Genomic DNA, 21,849 nt, shown 5'->3' on the forward strand with positions numbered 1-21,849 from the left:
GCTTGTATCTCGAAAAGCCAGACCACTTTGACCAAGCAATTTAGTAATTGCTACGATTATTAGAAACAACCTTTTCAGTGGATTGTTTCGGTATTAATAATCCTTTGAAATTCCATGTCTATAATTTTACAACACTTTAACCTTTGGTTCATTTCTAGCCTTGATTTTTGGGTGTGATTATTAGATTTAGAAATTTCATGCTGTTTTTAAGTTTTGCCGAGATGTTTCCAACTTTTAAAACCCTCCTTTGAAATAGAACTAATAGTACGGCCGAAAACTTTACAACAGAAACAGTAAACACAGTTTTATACCGAGCGAGGTGGCGCAGTGGTTAGCACACTGGACTCTCATTCGGGAGGACGACGGTTCAATCCCGCCTCCAGCCATCCTGATTTAGGTTTCCGTGATTTCCCTAAATCGTTTCAGGCAAATGCCGGGATGGTTCCTTTGAAAGGGCACGGCCGATTTCCTTCCCCATCCTTCCCTAACCCGAGCGTGTGCTCCGTCTCTAATGACCTCGTTGTCGACGGGACGTTAAACAACACTCACTCACCTCACAGTTTTATGAAAGAGGATACACTTTTCGGTTTCGTAACACTATCTATCAATGACGTAGGATTCCCTTAAAATACCGAGCGAGGTGGCGCTGTGGTTAGCACATTTGACTCACATTCGGGAGGACGGCAGTTCAATCCCGCGTCCGGCCATCCTGATTTAGGTTTTTCGTGATTTCCCTAAATCGCTCCAGCAAATCCCGGGATGGTTCCTTTGAAAGGGCACGGCTGACTTCCTTCCCCGTCCTTCGCTAATACGATGAGACCGATGACCTCGTTGTTTGGTCTCTTCCCCCAAAGAACCCAACACAATTCCTTAAAATACACTCCTGGAAATGGAAAAAAGAACACATTGACACCGGTGTGTCAGACCCACCATACTTGCTCCGGACACTGCGAGAGGGCTGTACAAGCAATGATCACACGCACGGCACAGCGGACACACCAGGAACCGCGGTGTTGGCCGTCGAATGGCGCTAGCTGCGCAGCATTTGTGCACCGCCGCCGTCAGTGTCAGCCAGTTTGCCGTGGCATACGGAGCTCCATCGCAGTCTTTAACACTGGTAGCATGCCGCGACAGCGTGGACGTGAACCGTATGTGCAGTTGACGGACTTTGAGCGAGGGCGTATAGTGGGTATGCGGGAGGCCGGGTGGACGTACCGCCGAATTGCTCAACACGTGGGGCGTGAGGTCTCCACAGTACATCGATGTTGTCGCCAGTGGTCGGCGGAAGGTGCACGTGCCCGTCGACCTGGGACCGGACCGCAGCGACGCACGGATGCACGCCAAGACCGTAGGATCCTACGCAGTGCCGTAGGGGACCGCACCGCCACTTCCCAGCAAATTAGGGACACTGTTGCTCCTGGGGTATCGGCGAGGACCATTCGCAACCGTCTCCATGAAGCTGGGCTACGGTCCCGCACACCGTTAGGCCGTCTTCCGCTCACGCCCCAACATCGTGCAGCCCGCCTCCAGTGGTGTCGCGACAGACGTGAATGGAGGGACGAATGGAGACGTGTCGTCTTCAGCGATGAGAGTCGCTTCTGCCTTGGTGCCAATGATGGTCGTATGCGTGTTTGGCGCCGTGCAGGTGAGCGCCACAATCAGGACTGCATACGACCGAGGCACACAGGGCCAACACCCGGCATCATGGTGTGGGGAGCGATCTCCTACACTGGCCGTACACCACTGGTGATCGTCGAGGGGACACTGAATAGTGCACGGTACATCCAAACCGTCATCGAACCCATCGTTCTACCATTCCTAGACCGGCAAGGGAACTTGCTGTTCCAACAGGACAATGCACGTCCGCATGTATCCCGTGCCACCCAACGTGCTCTAGAAGGTGTAAGTCAACTACCCTGGCCAGCAAGATCTCCGGATCTGTCCCCCATTGAGTATGTTTGGGACTGGATGAAGCGTCGTCTCACGCGGTCTGCACGTCCAGCACGAACGCTGGTCCAACTGAGGCGCCAGGTGGAAATGGCATGGCAAGCCGTTCCACAGGACTACATCCAGCATCTCTACGATCGTCTCCATGGGAGAATAGCAGCCTGCATTGCTGCGAAAGGTGGATATACACTGTACTAGTGCCGATATTGTGCATGCTCTGTTGCCTGTGTCTATGTGCCTGTGGTTCTGTCAGTGTGATCATGTGATGTATCTGACCCCAGGAATGTGTCAATAAAGTTTCCCCTTCCTGGGACAATGAATTCACGGTGTTCTTATTTCAATTTCCAGGAGTGTAATTTGAGAATCTAGCCGTCGATAAAGAACTTGTTGAAAGTACAAAATCAAACTTTTATGCGTACAGTATAATAATTTACGTCAACGTTAGTGGAAAGTGCAATATGTTTCTAAAACCCCCCAAAAAATTTCAAACTCAGAAGATATGAAGAATAGTTCATACACATTAAGCGATTAAGGTTGGAGAGAGACGAAGTATACATGGGCTAATAAGGTCAGTGATTCTCCAAGCACAGCCAACGAATGGCCATTAAATGAAATGGAAACGTAAAATCAAGTGGCAGTATGCCCCAAAGGAGGCATAACATGAGACAGCATGATATCGGATGATTGAAATAAATAAATGCTCTTAAATAAAGTTTTTCTCCTACTCAAAGTCGTTCTTTGTCTTCTTCTATCATATGCATTAAGTCATTAAGGTTGGAGAGAGACGAAGTATACATGGATGGGCTAATAAGGTCAGTGAATCGCCAAGCACAGCCAACGAATGGCCATTAAATGAAATGGGAACGTAAAATCAAGTGCCAGTATGCCCCAAAGGAGGCATTATTCATTAAAAGAATTAATCTCATAAAACAAAAATATAAATAATAATATCGATAGAATAGATTTAAATTTGATACAGTATTTCTGTTGCTTCAATAAACAGCCCTTTTGGATAAATTAAATATTTATCTACTTTAAAAATGCTTTCATTATTTCGATTCGATGAGCTATTTATGATAGACTAGTATCTATCAAATTAAATAACAGCTAAATTACAGACGCAAAATTTAAGAAAAAGGGCAAGAGCGAGGAGGACTGTCGGCAAGACTCAGCGGAGCAGCGCCTCTGAGGAAGTCCAGCGCAGTTCTGGACGAAACGCAAAAAGTTCTTGGACCACGACCTCACATCCCGGAAAGAATATCAACAGCCATGTCACCCGGTCGTGAAAGCCTTCATTCTACAAAATTAAGCATGCCTTAGATAACGATCAGTTTGGCTTGAGGAAAGGTTAGGGCACCAAAGAGGCAATTCTGACGTTCCGGTTGATAATGGAAGCAAGACTAAAGAAAAATCAAGACAAATTCACAGGATTTGGCGACCTGGAAAAAGCTTTCGACAATGTAAAATGGTGCAAGATGTTCGAAACTCTGAGAAAAATAGGGTAAGCTATAGGGAGAGACGCGTAATATGTAGTATGTAAAAGAACTAAGAGGTAATAATAAGAGTGGACGATCAAGAACGAAGTGTTCGGATTAAAAAGGTTGTAGGACAGGGAGATAGCCTTCACCCCTACTGTTCAACCTGTACATCGAAGAAGCGATGATGGAAATAAAAGAAAGGTTCAGGAGTGGAATTAAAATTCAAGATGAAAGGATATCAATGATACGTTTCGCTGGTGACATTGCTATCCTGAGTGAAAGTGAAAAAGAATTACATGATCTGCTGAATGGAATGAGCAGTCTAATGAGTACAGAATACGGATTGAGAGTAAATCGAAGAAAGACGAAAGTAAAGAGAAGTAGCGGAAACGATAACAGTGAGGAACTTAAAATGAGGATTGTTGGCCACTGAAGTAGATGAAGCTAAGGAATTCTGCTACCTAGGCAGCAAAATAATCAATGACGGACGGAGCAAGGAGGACGTAAAAAGCAGACTAGTAATGGGCAAAAGGCACCTGCCAGGTTAGCCGAGAGCGCTAGTGCGCTGCTTCCTGGACTCTGGTAGGAGCGCCACCCCCGGATCAAATCCGCCCGGCGGATTAACGACGTGGGCTGGTGTGCCAGCCAGCCTAGATGTGGTTTTTAGGCGGTTTTTCACATCCCACTGGGTGAATACCGGGCTGGTTCCCGAATCCCGCCTCAGTTACACGACTCGCAGACATTTGAAACACGTTTGTACTATTTCATGGTTTACAATAGGTGCAGACAGCTGGGGTACACTGATTCTGTCCTAGGTGGCGGCAGGAAGGGCATCCGGCCACCCCTTTAAATTAACCATGCCAAATCCGATTGTGACACCGCCCCCCCCCCCCCCTGCGAAAACTGCAGGACAAAGGCACAAGCGAAATAAATGGCCAAAAGGATATTGCTGGCCAAGAGAAGTCTACTAGTATCAAACTTAGGCCTTAATTTGAGGAAGAAATTTCTGAGAATGTATCTTTGGAGCGCAGCATGGACTGTGGTAAAACCGGAACAGAAGAGAATCGAAGCATTTGAGACGTGGTGCTACAGACGAATGCTGAAAATTGGATGATTTGGTAAAGAATAGGAGATTCTGCACAGAATCGAAGAGAAAGAATATTTGGAAAACACTGACAAGGGGAAGGGATGGGATAATAGGACATCTGTTAAGACTGACTTCCACCGTACTAGAGCCAGCTGCAGAGTGCAAAAACTTTAGAATAAGATTGGAATACATCCAAGAAATAATTGAGGACATAGGTTGCAAGTGCTGCTCTGAGATGAAGAAGTTGGCACAGGAGAGGAATATATGTGGTGGGCTGCATCAGACCAGTCAGAAGACTGACGACTCAAAAAAAAAAAAAAAAAAAAATCTTCCATTCACTTTCCCTAACACTGATTGCACGTGATCGTCTTACTTCACGTCTCTAAATACTTCTACAGTGTGACTGCCCAAGATGTTGACCCATGATCTTGTAATCAGCTACGATATGGTTCCTTCCCTTTGTGGTATCCATTATCGTAATTTATCCGCATTTAAGGGAAGCTGCCCTTGACTAAACCAATTGGAAATTTTTATTCACGTCTTTCTGCATTTCCTTAATACCGCCGCAACACAACTGCATCGTCAGTCAATAACATTAGATTAGATTAGTTTTTCTTTCCATAGATCCGTGCTGAGGTGATCCTCGTGGATGTGGAACATGTCAATATCTTTTTTTAAGCTGAAATAACAATACTAATAGTATGAATATATACAATATATAATTTGTTTCTATTAAAAAATTCGTCAATGGAGTAGAAGGAGTTGGCCACTAGTAAGTCTTTCAGGCTCCTTTTAAACTGATCTTTATTTGTAACTAAATTTTTTATGTTTGCTGGCAAATTATTGAAGATGAGCGTTCCTGAGTAGTGGACCCATTTTTGAACTAAAGTAAGTGCTTTTAAGTCCTTGTGCAGATCATTTTTGTTCCTGGTATTGTATGTATGAACTGAGCTGTTTGTTGGAAAAAGGGAATTATTATTTAGGACAAATTTCAGTATGAAGTAAATAGACTGAGAGGCAGTAGTTAGTATACCCAGTTCTTTGAAGAGGTTTCTACAGGACGTCCGTGAATTTACTCCACAAATAATACGTATTACGAGGTGCATTCAAGTTCTAGGGCCTCCGATTCTTTTTCTCCGGACTGGAAAGAGATAGAAACATGCGCATTGTTTTAAAATGAGGCCGCATTCATTGTCAATACGTCCCAGAGATCGCAGCACCGTACGGCAGATGGAATTTTATCGCCAGCGGCGAGAATGAGAACTGTTTTAAATACTTAAAATGGCGACGTTTTCCTTACTTGAACAGCGTGCAATCATTCGTTTTCTGAATTTTCGGGGTGTGAAACCAATTGCAATTCATCAACAGTTGAAGGAGACATGTGGTGATGGAGTTATGGACGTGTCGAAAGTGCGTTCGTGGGTGCGACAGTTTAATGAAGGCAGAACATCATGTGACAACAAACCGAAACAACCTCGGGCTCGCACAAGCCGGTCTGACGACACGATCGAGAAAGTGGAGAGAATTGTTTTGGGGGATCGCCGAATGACTGTTGAACAGATCGCCTCCAGAGTTGGCATTTCTGTGGGTTCTGTGCACACAATCCTGCATGACGACCTGAAAATGCGAAAAGTGTCATCCAGGTGGGTGCCACAAATGCTGACGGACGACCACACTGCTGCCCGTGTGGCACGTTGCCAAGCAATGTTGACACGCAACGACAGCATGAATGGGACTTTCTTTTCGTCGGTTGTGACAATGGATGAGATGTGGAAGCCATTTTTCAATCCAGAAACAAAGCGCCAGTCAGCTCAATGGAAGCACACAGATTCACCGCCACCAAAAAAATTTCGGGTAACCGCCAATGCTGAAAAAATGATGGTGTCCATGTTCTGGGACAGCGAGGGCGTAATCCTTACCCATTGCGTTCCAAAGGGAGCTACGGTAACAGGTGGATCCTACGAAAATGTTTTGAAGAACAAATTCCTTCCTGCACTGCAACAAAAACCTCCGGGAAGGGCTGCGCGTGTGCTGTTTCACCAAGACAACGCACCCGCACATCGAGCTAAGGTTACACAACAGTTTCTTCGTGATAACAACTTCGAAGTGATTCCTCATGCTCCCTACTCACCTGACCTGGCTCCTAGCGACTTTTGGCTTTTTCCAACAATGAAAGACACTCTCCGTGGCCGCACATTCATCAGCCGTGCTGCTATTGCCTCAGCGATTTTCCAGTGGTCAAAACAGACTCCTAAAGAAGCCTTCGCCGCTGCCGTGGAATCATGGCGTCAGCGTTTTGAAAAATGTGTACGTCTGCAGGGAGATTACGTCGAGAAGTAACGCCAGTTTCATCGATTTCGGGTGAGTAGTTAATTAGAAAAAAAATCGGAGGCCTTAGAACTTGAATGCACCTCGTACACGCTTTTGGAATCTGAAAACTTTTGTTTGACTTGAAGAGTTACCCCAAAATATTATACCATATGACATTATGGAATGAAAGTAGGCAAAGTATGAGAGCTTTTTAAATTTTATGTCGCCTATGTCTGCTAACACTCGAATTGCAAATACAGATTTGTTAAGGCGTTTCTGCAGTTATGTGGTGTGCTCCTCCCAACTGAATTTATTATCAAGTTGTAATCCCAGGAATTTAAGACTGTCACCCTCTTCTAATACTACTTAAAATACTAACGCGAATTCTTTACAGACGAATGGAAAAACTGGTAGAAGCCGACCTCGGGGGAGATCAGTTTGGATTCCGTAGGAATATTGGAACACGTGAGGCAATACTGATTCTACGACTTATCTTAGCAGAAAGATTAAGGAAAGGCAAACCTACGTTTCTAGCATTTGTAGACTTAGAGAAAGCTTTTGACAATGTTGACTGGAATACTCTCTTTCAAATTCTAAAGGTGGCAGGGGTGAAATACAGGGAGCGAAAGGCTATTTACAATTTGTGCAGAAACCAGATGGCAGTTATAAGAGTCGAGGGACATGAAAGGGAAGCAGTGGTTGGGAAGGGAGTGAGACAGGGTTGTAGCCTCTCCCCGATGTTATTCAATCTGTATATTGAGCAAGTAGTAAAGGAAGCAAAAGAAAAATTCGGAGTAGGTATTAAAATCCACGGAGAAGAAATAAAAACTTAGAGGTTCGCCGATGACATTGTAATTCTGTCAGAGACAGCAATGGACTTGGAAGAGCAGTTGAACGGAATGGACAGTATCTTGAAAGGAGGATATAAGATGAACATCAACAAAAGCAAAACGAGGACAATGGAATGTAGTCGAATTAATTCGGGTGATGCTGAGGGAATTAGATTAGGAAATGAGACACTTAAAGTAGTAAAGGAGTTTTGCTATTTGGGGAGCAAAATAACTGATGATGGTCGAAGTAGACTGGCAATGGCAAGGAAAGCGTTTCTGAAGAAGAGAAATTTGTTAACATCGACTATAGATTTAAGTGTCAGGAAATCGTTTCTGAAAGTATTTGTATGGAGTGTAGCCATGTATGGAAGTGAAACATGGACGGTAAATAGTTTGGACAGGAAGAGAATAGAAGCTTTCGAAATGTGGTGCTACAGAATAATGCTAGAGATTAGATGGGTAGATCACATAACTAATGAGGAGGTATTGAATAGAAATGGGGAGAAGAGGAGTTTGTGGCACAACTTGACAAGAAGAAGGGACCGGTTGGTAGGACATGTTCTGAGGCATCAAGGGATCACAAATTTAGCATTGGAGGGCAGCGTGGAGGATAAAAATCGTAGAGACCAAGAGATGAATACACTAAGCAGATTCAGAAGGATGTAGGTTGCAGTAAGTAGTGTGAGATGAAGAAGCTTGCACAGGATAGAGTAGCATGGAGAGCTGCTTCAAACCAGTCTCAGGACTGAAGACCACAACACCAAGAACAACGTCTTCTATCTGCTCTTCTTCATACTTTATGCATATGCTGGGTGGAAACCTCTTACAGGTTCTGAATTGCATATAGTGAGTCTTTTCGAAGTTTAAAGTCTGTGAGTTGGCTTTAAACCATTTATTAATATCCATGAAAATATCATTAGCAGATCTTTCTAGAACTACACTCGACATACTATTTATTGCAATACTTGTGTCATCTGAAAACAAAACGAACTCTGCTTCTGGCAGTGTAACAGATGAGAGATCATTAATGTACAATGTGCTGCTTAAACACGTCCGCCATGAAGGATTTTTCAATTTGGAAATGGAGGAAGTATGAGAGGTGAAAACTATATAAAGAGACCAAAGCTTGAATACAGTACGCAGTTTCAAATGGATGTAGGCTACAGTAGTTATTCGGAGAGTCTTGCAAAAGACTGATTAGCGCGGAGATGCATCTAACTCATCTTCGGACTGAACACCACAACAACAACATAGTGTTCTGCTAGTTAAAGCTAGATGGGTATCTATTTCCATATTCGTTCTGTTGTGCCTATTATCCGAATGGGACAGAAGCTGAGAGATGTGGTTTACATGTACAGACAAACAAAAGTTTACAATTTCAGAAAAATAGGATGATTTATTCAAGAGAAAGAGCTTCACAAATTGAGAAAGTTAATAACGCGTTGGTCCATCCCTGGCGCTTATTCAGGCGATTTTCCGGCTTGGTGTTGATTGATAGTGCTGTTGGTTGTCTACCTGAGAAATATCATGCCAAATTATGTCCAAATGGAGGGTTAGATCGTCAAAAATCCCGAGATTTTTGGAAGGCCATAATGGTGGATTGTTTTGTTTCTTTTTCTTTTTTTGTCTTAGAGTGTACTTGAAGCGGTTAAATGTTGAGACTCCATCTACAGTCCAATGTGTGTCATTTCTGATTTTGTTATTTATGACCAAATATGGCCTCTTCTCTACGCTGATAAGTAATCCTATATTGTCAGCCATTTTGCAATAGTTTTGCATCTTAATGATTAAACCTATTGTAGCTCGACAAAAAAAGAAAAAAAACAGAATAAATACAAACACTACGAATTTTATGTAAACATGGATATGTTCATGTGTATCTTATTCACTTTCACATTTCTTCCAGTATTCGCTTCACTCTCCAGCAATAGTGAACGAAGCAGTAAACAAGGGCGATAACCTCCAAGTGCACCGAAGCGAATCAGTGGCAAGTACATCGTGCCTCGCGGATGCTGAAAGTGTGAGGAAGCGTTTACCGCACTTATTCCCGCTTGTTGAGTGCGCCTTTCCGTTTCCAGCTGCAGCCGCGATGCTTTCATTTGTCGCAGCGGTCATCGGACACCGGGAGCTTTCTTCCGCTGCGCTGGTCCTGCGGTTTAGAAAATGTCGCCGCAGCAGTATCGCCGAGACCCGCTGTCGCGACGCAGCGCGCGGGACGTGTTCCGATGATTATCACCTGTCTACAGCTACTGCCGTCTCTCCGTACGCGCCTCAGCAGGCCAGGCCCGGATCCAAGGGGGAGGGGGGAGGGCAAATGGGGGTATTTGCCTTGGGCGGCAATTTCAGGGGGCGCCAATTCCGTATTCTCGAAGAAAAAACCTTGTTTCACAAAGCGCCTAGCATCTAGCGCACGTTGGTCTATCGATTGTTCACATGATTTTGAAAGGCATCCAGTTAGTTTTTTGAACATATTCTAAGTTGATTTTTGAACGAATCGCAAACTGATTTTTGAATGCGTGCGCAGTGTACGTGACGTCTCTGCCGGAAGAATATCCGTCGCATCTAGAAATAAGAAACCTTCCCGCGGACAAAGGAGACGGGCGTGTATGAGCTGAGCTGAAAGAAGCCGAACGGGTGAATGCCAATTGCTGTTTGTTTATGTCGTTGATTGGGTGTACGAATGATCAGTGTCATTATTATTATTAGCGAAATCTTGACTAAAAAGACTGAAAGAAACATCACTCCCCTCATTTACACCCATGTACAACCAAAATCTGCTGACGAGTGTCCACAATCGCAGTGCTTGGCGAAAAACTGCTGATTGTGAGTGCACGCTTCGATTTTATATTCTGTATATCATGACGTTGTCGGAATTGTTCTAGTTTGTAGATAACATAGTTCGTGAATTAATTGCATGACACATGTCAAAATTTTGGACGTACGATTTTCAAAAGCTATATTTTTCTGAACTGCAATTTCTTGGACGTTACGTTTAAGACTGCACTTTTCCATGATGTCAACAAATTATTGTTATTATTATTATTGCATTAAATTATTTTATAGATGCTGTCTGATCAGAAGTATCCGTATTCCTATGAGTGGACTTTAATGTATATAATATCGCCTTTATGACGGTCTGAATTCTGCTTGGGACGCTTTCAATGACACGTCTGAATATCTGTGGAGGAAAGGCTGCCCTTTCTTCCTTAAGAGCCAAAATCAGAGAAGATAGTGATGTTGCAAGCTGGCGTCTGGGGCGTAATCGAGGTTCTGTCTCATCCTAAGGGCGTTCCTTTGGGCTCGGTCGGGACTTAAGACAGGCGAGTCCATTTCAGTAATGTTATTGTCCACAAACCATTGCCTCACAGATGCTGCTTTATGATAGGTTGCATTGTCACGCTGATACAAACGGTCACTGTCTCTTCAGCGTTTCTCTACCGCATGCAATATACAGTGCTGTAAAGTGAGTTCATATCCTTCCGTAATTGGAGTTTCTTTAAGCACAATGTAAGCTACACCCTGATCACAGTAAACACTTCCATACCGTAATACCACATTCTTAACACATACTTAACTGTTGGCACTACGTACAAGTATTTTGGCACATAAAGTTCTCCAGGCATTCGACAGACCCAGACCTTTTCATCGGATTGTCACGGGGTATAGCGTGATTCATCACTCCAAATCACTTGTTTCCAGTCACCCATTGTCCAGTGTCATCGCTCTTTACACCACCTCAAGCGTCGCTAACACTGACAACAGATATATGTGGTTTATGAGAAGCTACTCTACTCGACCATCGTATCCCATTCTTTTCAGTTACCTGCGCATGGTCGCTGTGCTAACTGGGCTGCTGGTGCTCGTAGTATTTTGGAACTCGTGAGTGATTTCTTCCGCTGATTTCATGTGATTTTTTACAACCAACCTCTGCAACAGTCGGCCATCCTGCCTGTCTTGGTTTAGCAGCGGTTGCCCCTTCGCGTTTTCGCTTCGCAATCACACCTCCAACAGTCGACTTGGGCAGCTTTAGAAGTGTTGAAATGTCCATGATGGATATGTGACTCAGGTTGTTGCCAGTTTCTATTGCACGTTGAAACTTACAGACCTCTGCTTACCGACCCATTGCGCTGTTACTGCTCCCTGCCTACTTTTATAGTGGTGGGTCCACCTGTCGTGATATCTGGTGGTCGACTTCGCATTAAATGGGAGTGTCTGGATACTTTTGATCAGACAGTCTGTTTTATGGAAATTAAATAATCTATTATTATTATGTAAAAACTTTTACACATTTTAGTGTTATTACTGTCCCGGTTGTACACATCCTGTGACATGTTAAAGATATAGGTGAGGACAGTTTCTTTTCTTATTTTTTTGGGTAGGGGGTGGGGAGTGAGACAGGGACTGTAACAAACTATGACACCTGCCCCAGAACTAAACTCTGGATCCGCCCTGGGACAGTGTGTTACCATGTACATGATTTTTTCTTTTGTTGTTATGTGTGTGTGTGTGTGTGTATTGTGTGTATTGAACTGGGGACCTAGGAACGACGGAGAGGCTACGTCCCGCCGTAGCCCTCAGTGGTTCACAACCCCACAACAGGCCACAGCAGTCCACCCACCCCACGGCCGCCTCACACTGTACCCAGGGTTATTGTGCGGTTCGGACCCCAGTGGACCCCTCTCGGGGATGTCTCATACCAGACGAGTGTAACCCCAAATGTTTGCGTGGTAGAGTAATTCTGGTTTACGCGTACGTGGAGACAGTGTTTGCGCAGCAATCGCCGACATAGTGTAACTGAAGCAGAATAAGGGGAACCAGCCCGCATTCGACGAGGCAGATGGAAAACGCCTTAAAAACCATCCAAAGGCTGGCCGGCACACCGGACCTCGACACTAATCCGTTCACTATCGTATACACAAAGTGCAAATGGTCTTGCGACATGCATGTACATTATAATGTCATAGTTCCAAACTACTGTTAGTAGCATTCTTACCTGCATGATCGGCAACAGATCAGTCACCTCCATTACCTCACATCCTCAGCAGCTAACGCCTCCAGTAGCTGACAATCTCAGTAGCTCAGTAGCTGACTTCTTCCGAGTGGCTGACATCTCCCCAGTAGCTGACACCCACTTGAGCTACACAATAGTATCTAGGGTCATGGTAGTCACATGGAGAGAGGTCTGCTACAGTTTGTCGTAATATGGATGACAATATTTTACTGTGTCAGCTACTGGTTCTTAAGAGTGCCGTAACATACAGGGCAATTTCTTAAAGTGTTACAGTGTCAGCTACGGTGTTGCTGTGTTACTGCAGTGTCAGCTATTGGTTCTTAAAACTGTATTGTAACACCAGTAGTTGGGATCTCCCAATAGGTGACATCTCAGTAGCTGACACACCCCAGCTGCTGACGTCCATTGTACATGGACACTGTAAGCTACTGATGATACACTGAAGAATCAAAGAAACTGGTACACCTCTCTAATATTGTGTAGGGCTCCGCGAGCACGCAGAAGTGCCGCAACATGACATGGCATGGACTCGACTAATGTCTGAAGTAGTGCTGGAGGGAACTGACGCCATGAATCCTGCAGGGCTGTCCGTAAATCCGTTAGAGTACGAGAGGGTGGAAATCTCTTCAAAACAGCACTTGCAAGACATCCCAGATATGCTCAATAATGTTCACAGCTGGGGAGTTTGGTGGCCAACGAAAGTGTTTAAACTCAGAAGAGCGTTCCTGGAACCACTCTGTAGCAATTCTGGACGTGTGAGGTGTTTTATAGTCCTGATGAAATTGGCCAAGTCTGTCGGAATGCACAATGGACATGAATGGATAGAGGTGATCAGACAGGATACTGACGTACGTGTCACCTGTCAGAGTCGTATCTAGACGCATCAGGGGTCCCATATCACTCCAACTGCACACGCCCCGCACCATTACAGAACCTCCATCAGCTTGAACAACCCCCTGCTGACAAGCAGGTCCTTGGATTCATGTGGTTGTCTCCATACCTGTACACGTCCATCCGCTCGAAACAATTTGAAACGAGAGTCATCCGACCAGGCTACATGTTTCCATTCATCAACAGCCCAATGTCGGTGTTGAGGGGCCCAGGCGAGGCGTAAAGCTTTGTGCCATGCAGTCATCAAGGTACACGACTGGGCCTTCAGCTCAGAAGGTCCATATCGGTGATGTTTCGTTGGATGGTTCGCAAGGTGACACTTGTTGATGGTCCAGCATTGAAATCTGCAACCATTTGTGGATGGGTTGCGCTTCTGTCACGTTGAACGATTCTCTTCAGTCGTCGTTGGTCCCGTTCTTGCAGGATCTTTTTACGGCCACAGCGATGTCGGAGATTTGATGTTTTACTGATCGTACGGGGAAATCCCCACTTCATCGCTACCTCGGAGATGCTGTGTCCCATCGCTCGTGCGCCGACTATAACACCACGTTTAAACTCACTTAAATTTTGATAACCTACAATTGTAGCAGCAGTAACCAATCTAACAACAGCGCCACACAGTTGTTGTCTTACATAGGCGTTGCCGACTGCAGCGCCGTATTCTGCCTGTTTACATATCTCTGTATTTGGATACGAATGCCTATACCAGTTTTTTTGGAGCTTCAATGTACAATACAGTTTTACGACCCACTAACTTATACCCGCTGTCATGTAATAGCACATACATTATCAAGTTTTGGTACATACACTGTCACAGAATACTACTATTTCAGTTCTGAATACCTATTTGTTCACTGTATATTGAACATAAAACATTATGGAGGATTTCCTAGATTAAAAAAAAGGAAAACAGTTGAAAAAAAAACTTGTAAGAAGCGTTTTCTGTTCTTTTAGATTAAAACATCGTCGAGGGAGCTGTGTAAATGTCTGGTGGAAAGTAAAACCATGGTGAGGTTTTCTCCGTCATTGTGTCAAGCTCGATGCTGCCAGTGTGCGCCAGGGCACCGCAGCAGACGCATGGTAAAGTGTCTGATTCAGTCCCTGCACGGTGAGCTGATAAAGGCTAAAGCAAGTTTGTAGAAATTTCGGAAGAATTACTATGTGCAATATCATTGTGGGTTATTAGTCAGTGGTTGTAAATCTCTCATTCAAATCAAGACTCTCTGGAGCTCTGCGTAGTACTTCCAACGGTTCTCCTATTGTAGGAATTTCGTATTTGCCACTTTATGTGCCACAAATGCTATCCTGTTATTGTACTACAGTGTTTTTTTTTACACTGAGTAGATCGTTAATGATTGTCGTACAGATGACAAAATGGTAGATATAGAAATAGACGACAGAGGGATAGAGAAACAATTAAAATCGCTCAAAAAAGGAAAGGCCGCTGGACCTGATGGGATACCAGTTCGATTTTACACAGAGTACGCGAAGGAACTTGCCCCCCTTCTTGCAGCGGTGTACCGTAGGTCTCTAGAAGAGCGTAGCGTTCCAAAAAGATTGGAAAAGGGCACAGGTCACCCCGTTTTCAAGAAGGGACGTCGAACAGATGTGCAGAACTATAGAGCTATATCTCTAACGTCGATCAGTTGTAGAATTTTGAAACACGTATTATGTTCGAGTATAATGACTTTTCTAGAGACTAGAAATCTACTCTGTAGGTATCAGCATGGGTTTCGAAAAAGACGGTCGTGTGAAACTCAGCTCGCGCTATTCGTCCACGAGACTCAGAGGGCCATAGACACGGGTTCACAGGTGGATGCCGTGTTTCTTGACTTCCGCAAGGCGTTCGATACAGTTCCCCACAGTCGTTTAATGAACAAAGTAAGAGCATATGGACTATCAGACCAATTGTGTGATTGGATTGAAGCGTTCCTAGGTAACAGAACGCAGCATGTCATTCTCAATGGAGAGAAGTCTTCCGAAGTGAGAGTGATTTCAGGTGTGCCGCAGGGGATTGTCATAGGACCGTTGCTATTGACAATATACATAAATGACCTTGTGGATAACATCGGAAGTTCACTGAGGCTTTTTTCAGATGATACTGTGGTGTATCGAGAGGTTGTCACAATGGAAAATTGTACTGAAATACAGGAGGATCTGCAGCGAATTGACGCATGGTGCAGGGAATGGCAATTGAATCTCAATGTAGACAAGTGTAATGTGCTGCGAATACATAGAAAGATAGATCCCTTATCATTTAGCTACAAAATAGCAGGTCAGCAACTGGAAGCAGTTAATTCCATAAATTATCTGGCAGTACGCATTAGGAGTGATTTAAAACGGAATGATCATATAAAGTTGATCGTCGGTAAAGCAGATGCCAGACTGAGATTCATTGGAAGAATCCTAAGGAAATGCAATCCGAAAACAAAGGAAGTAGGTTACAGTACGCTTGTTCGCCCACTGCTTGAATACCGCCCAGCAGTATAGGATCCGTACCAGATAGGGTTGATAGAAGAGATAGAGAAGTTCCAACGGAGAGCAGCGCGCTTCGTTACAGGATCATTTAGTAATCGCGAAAGCGTTAGGGAGATGATAAACTCCAGTGGAAGACTCTGCAGGAGAGACGCTCAGTAGCTCGGTACGGGCTTTTGTTAAAGTTTCGAGAACATACCTTCACCAAAGAGTCAAGCAGTATATTGCTCCCTTCTACGTATATCTCGCGAAGAGACCATGAGGATAAAATCAGAGAGATTAGAGCCCACACAGAAGCATACCGACAATCCTTCTTTCCACGAACAGTACGAGACTGGAATAGAAGGGAGAACCGATAGAGGTAGTCAGGGTACCCTCCGCCACACACCGTCAGGTGGCTTGCGGAGTATGGATGTAGATGTAGATGACAGGTTTAATGTTGTGGTCCGCCATGACTTCCTCTTTCACACCAACTTCTTCATCTCAGAGCTCACTTGCACCCAAAGTTTTCTGTTACTTATTGGATATATTCCAGTCTCTGCTTTCAGCTACATATTTTTTCCTCTAGTACCATGAATGTTAATACATGTCCTATCGTTCTAATCGTTCATATAGCCAGTGTTTTCCATATATTTCTTTCCTGGTCGATTCTGCAGAGAGCCTTCTCATTTCCACTAAATTTTCAGGACGCTTCTGCAACACTACATCTCAAACACATTGATTTCCATCTTTTTCAGTTTTCCGATACTCCAGATCTACATTTGCCAGGTAAAATAAATGCATAAATAAATAAATAAATACATTTCTAGAAGTTTCTCTCTCAGGTTAAGGTTTGTGTTTGATGCGCATAGATTTCTTTTTGCGAGGAATACTTTCCTTACCCGTGCTAGTCTGCTTCTTGTACTCCATGCTTCCTCCGTTACATAATATTCTGCTCTCAAAGTTCAGCGTCTATGCGCGTGATCCTCAATTTTGGTGTAAAATTTTATTGCTAATCTCATTTCTGCTACTTCTCATTATTTCCACTTTTCTTTGGTATACCCTTAGTCCATATTCTGAGCTTATTAAACTGTCGATTACATCTTGTATCTACTTCTACATCTACATCTACACTCTGCAAGCCTCCTTTCGGCGAGTGAAGGTAGGTAGTTCTGGTACCACTATCTCATCTCCCCCATCCCCCTTCCCCACTCCATTCAAAAAGGGCGCGTCTTTAAACCTTCATATGAGCTCTAATATATTTGGTTTTCTGGTTGTTATTATTAAAGACATATGTGGGATGATTTAATATGTTGCCCGATTCTTCCCTGAACTTACGCTCTCGGTATTTCAACAATAAACCTCTGAGTGATACACAACGCCTCACTTGCCAGCAGAGTTTGTTGTGCATATCCGCAACACACAACAAACCGAGGAAAGGATGTAGTAACGAAACGTGGCGCTCTTCGTCTAATCTTGTCTCTGTTACTGTAATACCACTTGGCAAAGGTTGCCCCGCTGTAAAGCAATACTGAAGAATATGTCGAACAAGTGTTTTATGAGCCATTACTTCCGTGAAGGAGTTACATTTCCTTAAAATTCGTCTAGGAAATCTCGCCCTGGCATTTGCTTTTGGCAAGCCGATCCGCTTCGACAATTTTCGTCATTGTTCTCTTATTAGTATTAAAATTATTCAAGTACAGGCAAGTGAACGACCCTGAAACAAAGTGTGGCTGTGCTTCTGTCCTAACAACAACCACAGCTGTATATGATAGATTTTACAGGGCAAAAATGGCTATGAGCACTATGGGACTTAATATCTGTGGTCATCAGTCCCCTAGAACTACTTAAACCTAACTAACCTAAGGACAACACACACATCCATGCCCGAGGCAGGATTCGAACATGCGACCGTAGCAATCGCGCGGTTCCGGACTGAGCGCCTAGAACCGCTAGACCACCGCGGCCGGCTTACAGGGCAAGCGCTGATTAAACACATGAAGTCCGCAATAACTGCAATAACAAAAAAATGGTTCAAATGGTTCTGAGCACTATGGGACTCAACATCTTAGGTCATAAGTCCCCTAGAACTTAGAACTACTTAAACCTAACTAACCTAAAGACATCACACACACCCATGCCCGAGGCAGGATTCGAACCTGCGGCCGTAGCAGTCCCGCGGTTCCGGACTGCAGCGCCAGAACCGCATGGCCACCGCGGCCGGCACTGCAATAACAAACATTGTATTGTTTGTTTGTTACTGCAATAACAAACAAACAATACAACAAGCTAAATAAAACGAGAAAATGATTGGAACGAAAGTACTGAATAATGTAATCAAGACAGTGATGGAGTTATGTTTACAGCTAATATTGTATTTTCAATAATATGTTGTTGTTGTTGTGGTCTTCAGTCCTGAGACTGGTTTGATGCAGCTCTCCATGCAACTCTATCCTGTGCAAGCTTCTTCATCTCCCAGTACGTACTGCACCCTACATCCTTCTGAATCTGCTTGGTGTATTCATCTCTTGGTCTCCCTCTGCGATTTTTACCCTCCACCCTGCCCTCCAGTACTAAATTGGTGATCCCCTCATGCCTCAGAACAGGTCCTACCAACCGATCCCTTCTTCTAGCCAAGTTGTGCCACAAACTCCTCTTCTCCCCAATTCTATTCAATACCTCCTCATTAGTTATGTGATCTACCCAACTAATCTTCAGCATTCTTCTGTAGCACCACATTTCGAAAGCTTCTATTCTCTTCTTGTCTAAACTATTTATCATCCATGTTTCACTTCCATTCATGGCTACACTCAATAAGCCCGCATCTCGTGGTCGTGCGGTAGCGTTCTCGCTTCCCACGCCCGGGTTCCCGGGTTCGATTCCCGGCGGGGTTAGGGATTTTCTCTGCCTCGTGATGGCTGGGTGTTGTGTGCTGTCCTTAGGTTAGTTAGGTTTAAGTAGTTCTAAGTTCTAGGGGACTTATGACCACAGCAGTTGAGTCCCATAGTGCTCAGAGCCATTTGAACCATTTTTTTGATACACTCAATTAACAAATTTCTCTACTTCAGAAACGCTTTCCTTGCCATTACCAGTCTACATATTATATCCTCTCTACTTCGACCATCATCAGTTATTTTGCTCCCCAAATAGCAAAACTCCTTTACTACTTTAAGCGTCTCATTTCCTTATCTAATTCCCTCGGCATCACCCGATTTAATTCGACTACATTTCATTATCCTCGTTTTGCTTTTGTTGATGTTCATCTTATATCCTCCTTTCAAGATACTGTCCATTCCGTTCAACTGCTCTTCCAAGTCCTTTGCTGTCTCTGACAGAATTACAATGTCATCGGCGAAACTCAAAGTTTTTATTTCTTCTCCATGGATTTTAATACCTACTCCGAATTTTTCTTTTGTTTTCTTTACTGCTTGCTCAATATACAGATTGATTAACATCGGGGAGAGGCTACAACCTTGTCTCACTATCTTCCCAACCACTGCTTCCCTTTCATGTCCCTCGACTCTTATAACTGCCATCTGGTTTCTGTACAAATTGTAAATAGCCTTTCGCTCCCTGTATTTTACCTCTGCCACCGTTAGAATTTGAAAGAGAGTATTCCAGTCAACATTGTCAAAAGCTTTATTCCAGTCAACATTGTCAAAAGCTTTCTCTAAGTCTACAAATGCTAGAAACGTATTTCAGTAATAACACAAGAAGAAATACACTGAGGTGACCAAAGTCATGGGGTACCTCTTATCCTGTAGATCTCCTTTTACCCGGCGTAGTGCAGCAATTCGACGTGGCGTGGTCTCAACACGTCGTTGGAAGCTTCGTGCAGAAGTATTGAGCCATACTACCGCTAGCGGCGTCCATAATTTGTGAAAGTATTGCAGATGCAGGATTTTGTGCACGAATTTACCTCTCTACTATGTTCCATAAATGTTCGATGATATTCGTGTAAGGCGATGTGGGTGGTCAAATCATTCGCTCGAACTGTCCAGAATGTTCTTCAAACCAAGCGCGAAGTGTTGTGATCTGGTGACATGACGCATTGTTGTCTGGGATCAAAAAGTCCATGAATGCTGCAAATGATCTCCAAGTATCCGAACATAACTATTTGCAGTCAGTAATCGGTTCATTTAAACCATATAAACACAGCCACACCATTATGGAGCCACCAGCAGCTTGCACAGGGCCTTGTTGACAAATTGTCTCCTTGGCTTCGTGGAGTCTGTACGACACTCGAACCACACCATCGGCTCTTATCGACTGAAATCGTGTCTCATTTGACCGGGCCACGACTTTTCAATCTTCGAGGATCCAACCGGTGTGGTCACGAGCCCAGAACAGGCGCCGTATGCGATGTCGTGCTATGATCAAAGGCACTCTTGCCTGTCGTTTGATGCCATAGCCCATTAATGCGAAATTTAGCTGCACTCTCCTAATGGATACGTTAGTCCCACGGTCCACATTGATTTCTGCTGTTATTTCACGCAATTTTGCTGGTCTGTTAGCACTGACAACTCTACGCAAACACCGCTGCATTGTCCACGGTGAGAGGTAATGCTTGAAATTTGGTATTCTCGCACACTATTGATACTGTGGATCTCGGAATATTGAAGTCCCTAACGGTTTCCGAAATGGAATGTCCCATGCGTCCAGCTACAACTACCATTCCGCTTTTGAAGTCTGTTTATTACCATCGTGCGTCTCTAATCACGTCGGACATCTTTTCACATGGATAACCTGAGTACAAATGACAGATCCGCCAATGCACTGCCATTTCATACCTTAGAACGCAATACTACCACCATCTGTATATGAGTATTCGCTATCTCATGACTTTTGTCACATTGTGATACGGCCTGACATAAAATTAGTAAATGCGTGTCACTTTCCACCTCAATTCGGCTAAAGGTTACTGTAAAAGTTCGTCAGTGGTAAAAAAAAAAACCACAAGGCGAAGGACCGCTCCATATAAACGCCCATGACATGTTATAAACATATCGTTAAAATAATCATCAGTGAAAGTCCATTTAGCTTCTTGCAACTAAGCCGGCCGTAGTGGCCGTGCGGTTCTAGGCATTACGGCTGGAACCGAGCGACCGCTACGGTAGCCGGTTCGAATCCTGCCTCGGGCATGGATGTGTGTGATGTCCTTAGGTTAGTTAGGTTTAATTAGTTCTAAGTTCTAGGCGACTGATGACCTCAGAAGTTAAGTCGCATAGTGCTCAAAGCCATTGTACCATTTTTTCTTGCAACTAAACGTTTTGAAATGTGTTCCTCCTCATGCTAGTAATTTTCCGACCTTAGAAAACGTTCTATCATGCGAATTACGTATAGTTAATACTATTGTAAGTATGATCGAGTGTTATCATACACACCTTTTTAAATAACGAAATAGAAATCTTTATATACAGGTACGACCAAGTGCGTCACATCAGAACAGAATACAATTTTCTGCTCTTTCATATGATGCTCTTTGTTTATACGTAACTCTCACCAAATGTGTATTAAGGCCAACTTAATTGATGACCCATCTCAATAAAACTACATATTTAATTTGGCACATAATTATCTTACATATATAAACAATACATACGAGGAGCGTTCAATAAGTAATTCAACACTTTTTATGTAAGACGGCTGCTTTTACTCGGGATTCCAGTACACCATATTATTCCCCACTCTCTTGGCTGCAAAACTCAATTTTTCAACATAATCTGTTTTCAATGCGACATCTTTACGGCACCTTACTGGGAGGGACTGTACGCCTGCATGGTTGACGTCGGAGCTGAGGTCTCGCTGCATCAATAATCTCCCCATCATCCAGATACTGCT

Source organism: Schistocerca cancellata, chromosome 1, assembly GCF_023864275.1.
Source record: "Schistocerca cancellata isolate TAMUIC-IGC-003103 chromosome 1, iqSchCanc2.1, whole genome shotgun sequence".
Taxonomy (NCBI): domain Eukaryota; kingdom Metazoa; phylum Arthropoda; class Insecta; order Orthoptera; family Acrididae; genus Schistocerca; species Schistocerca cancellata.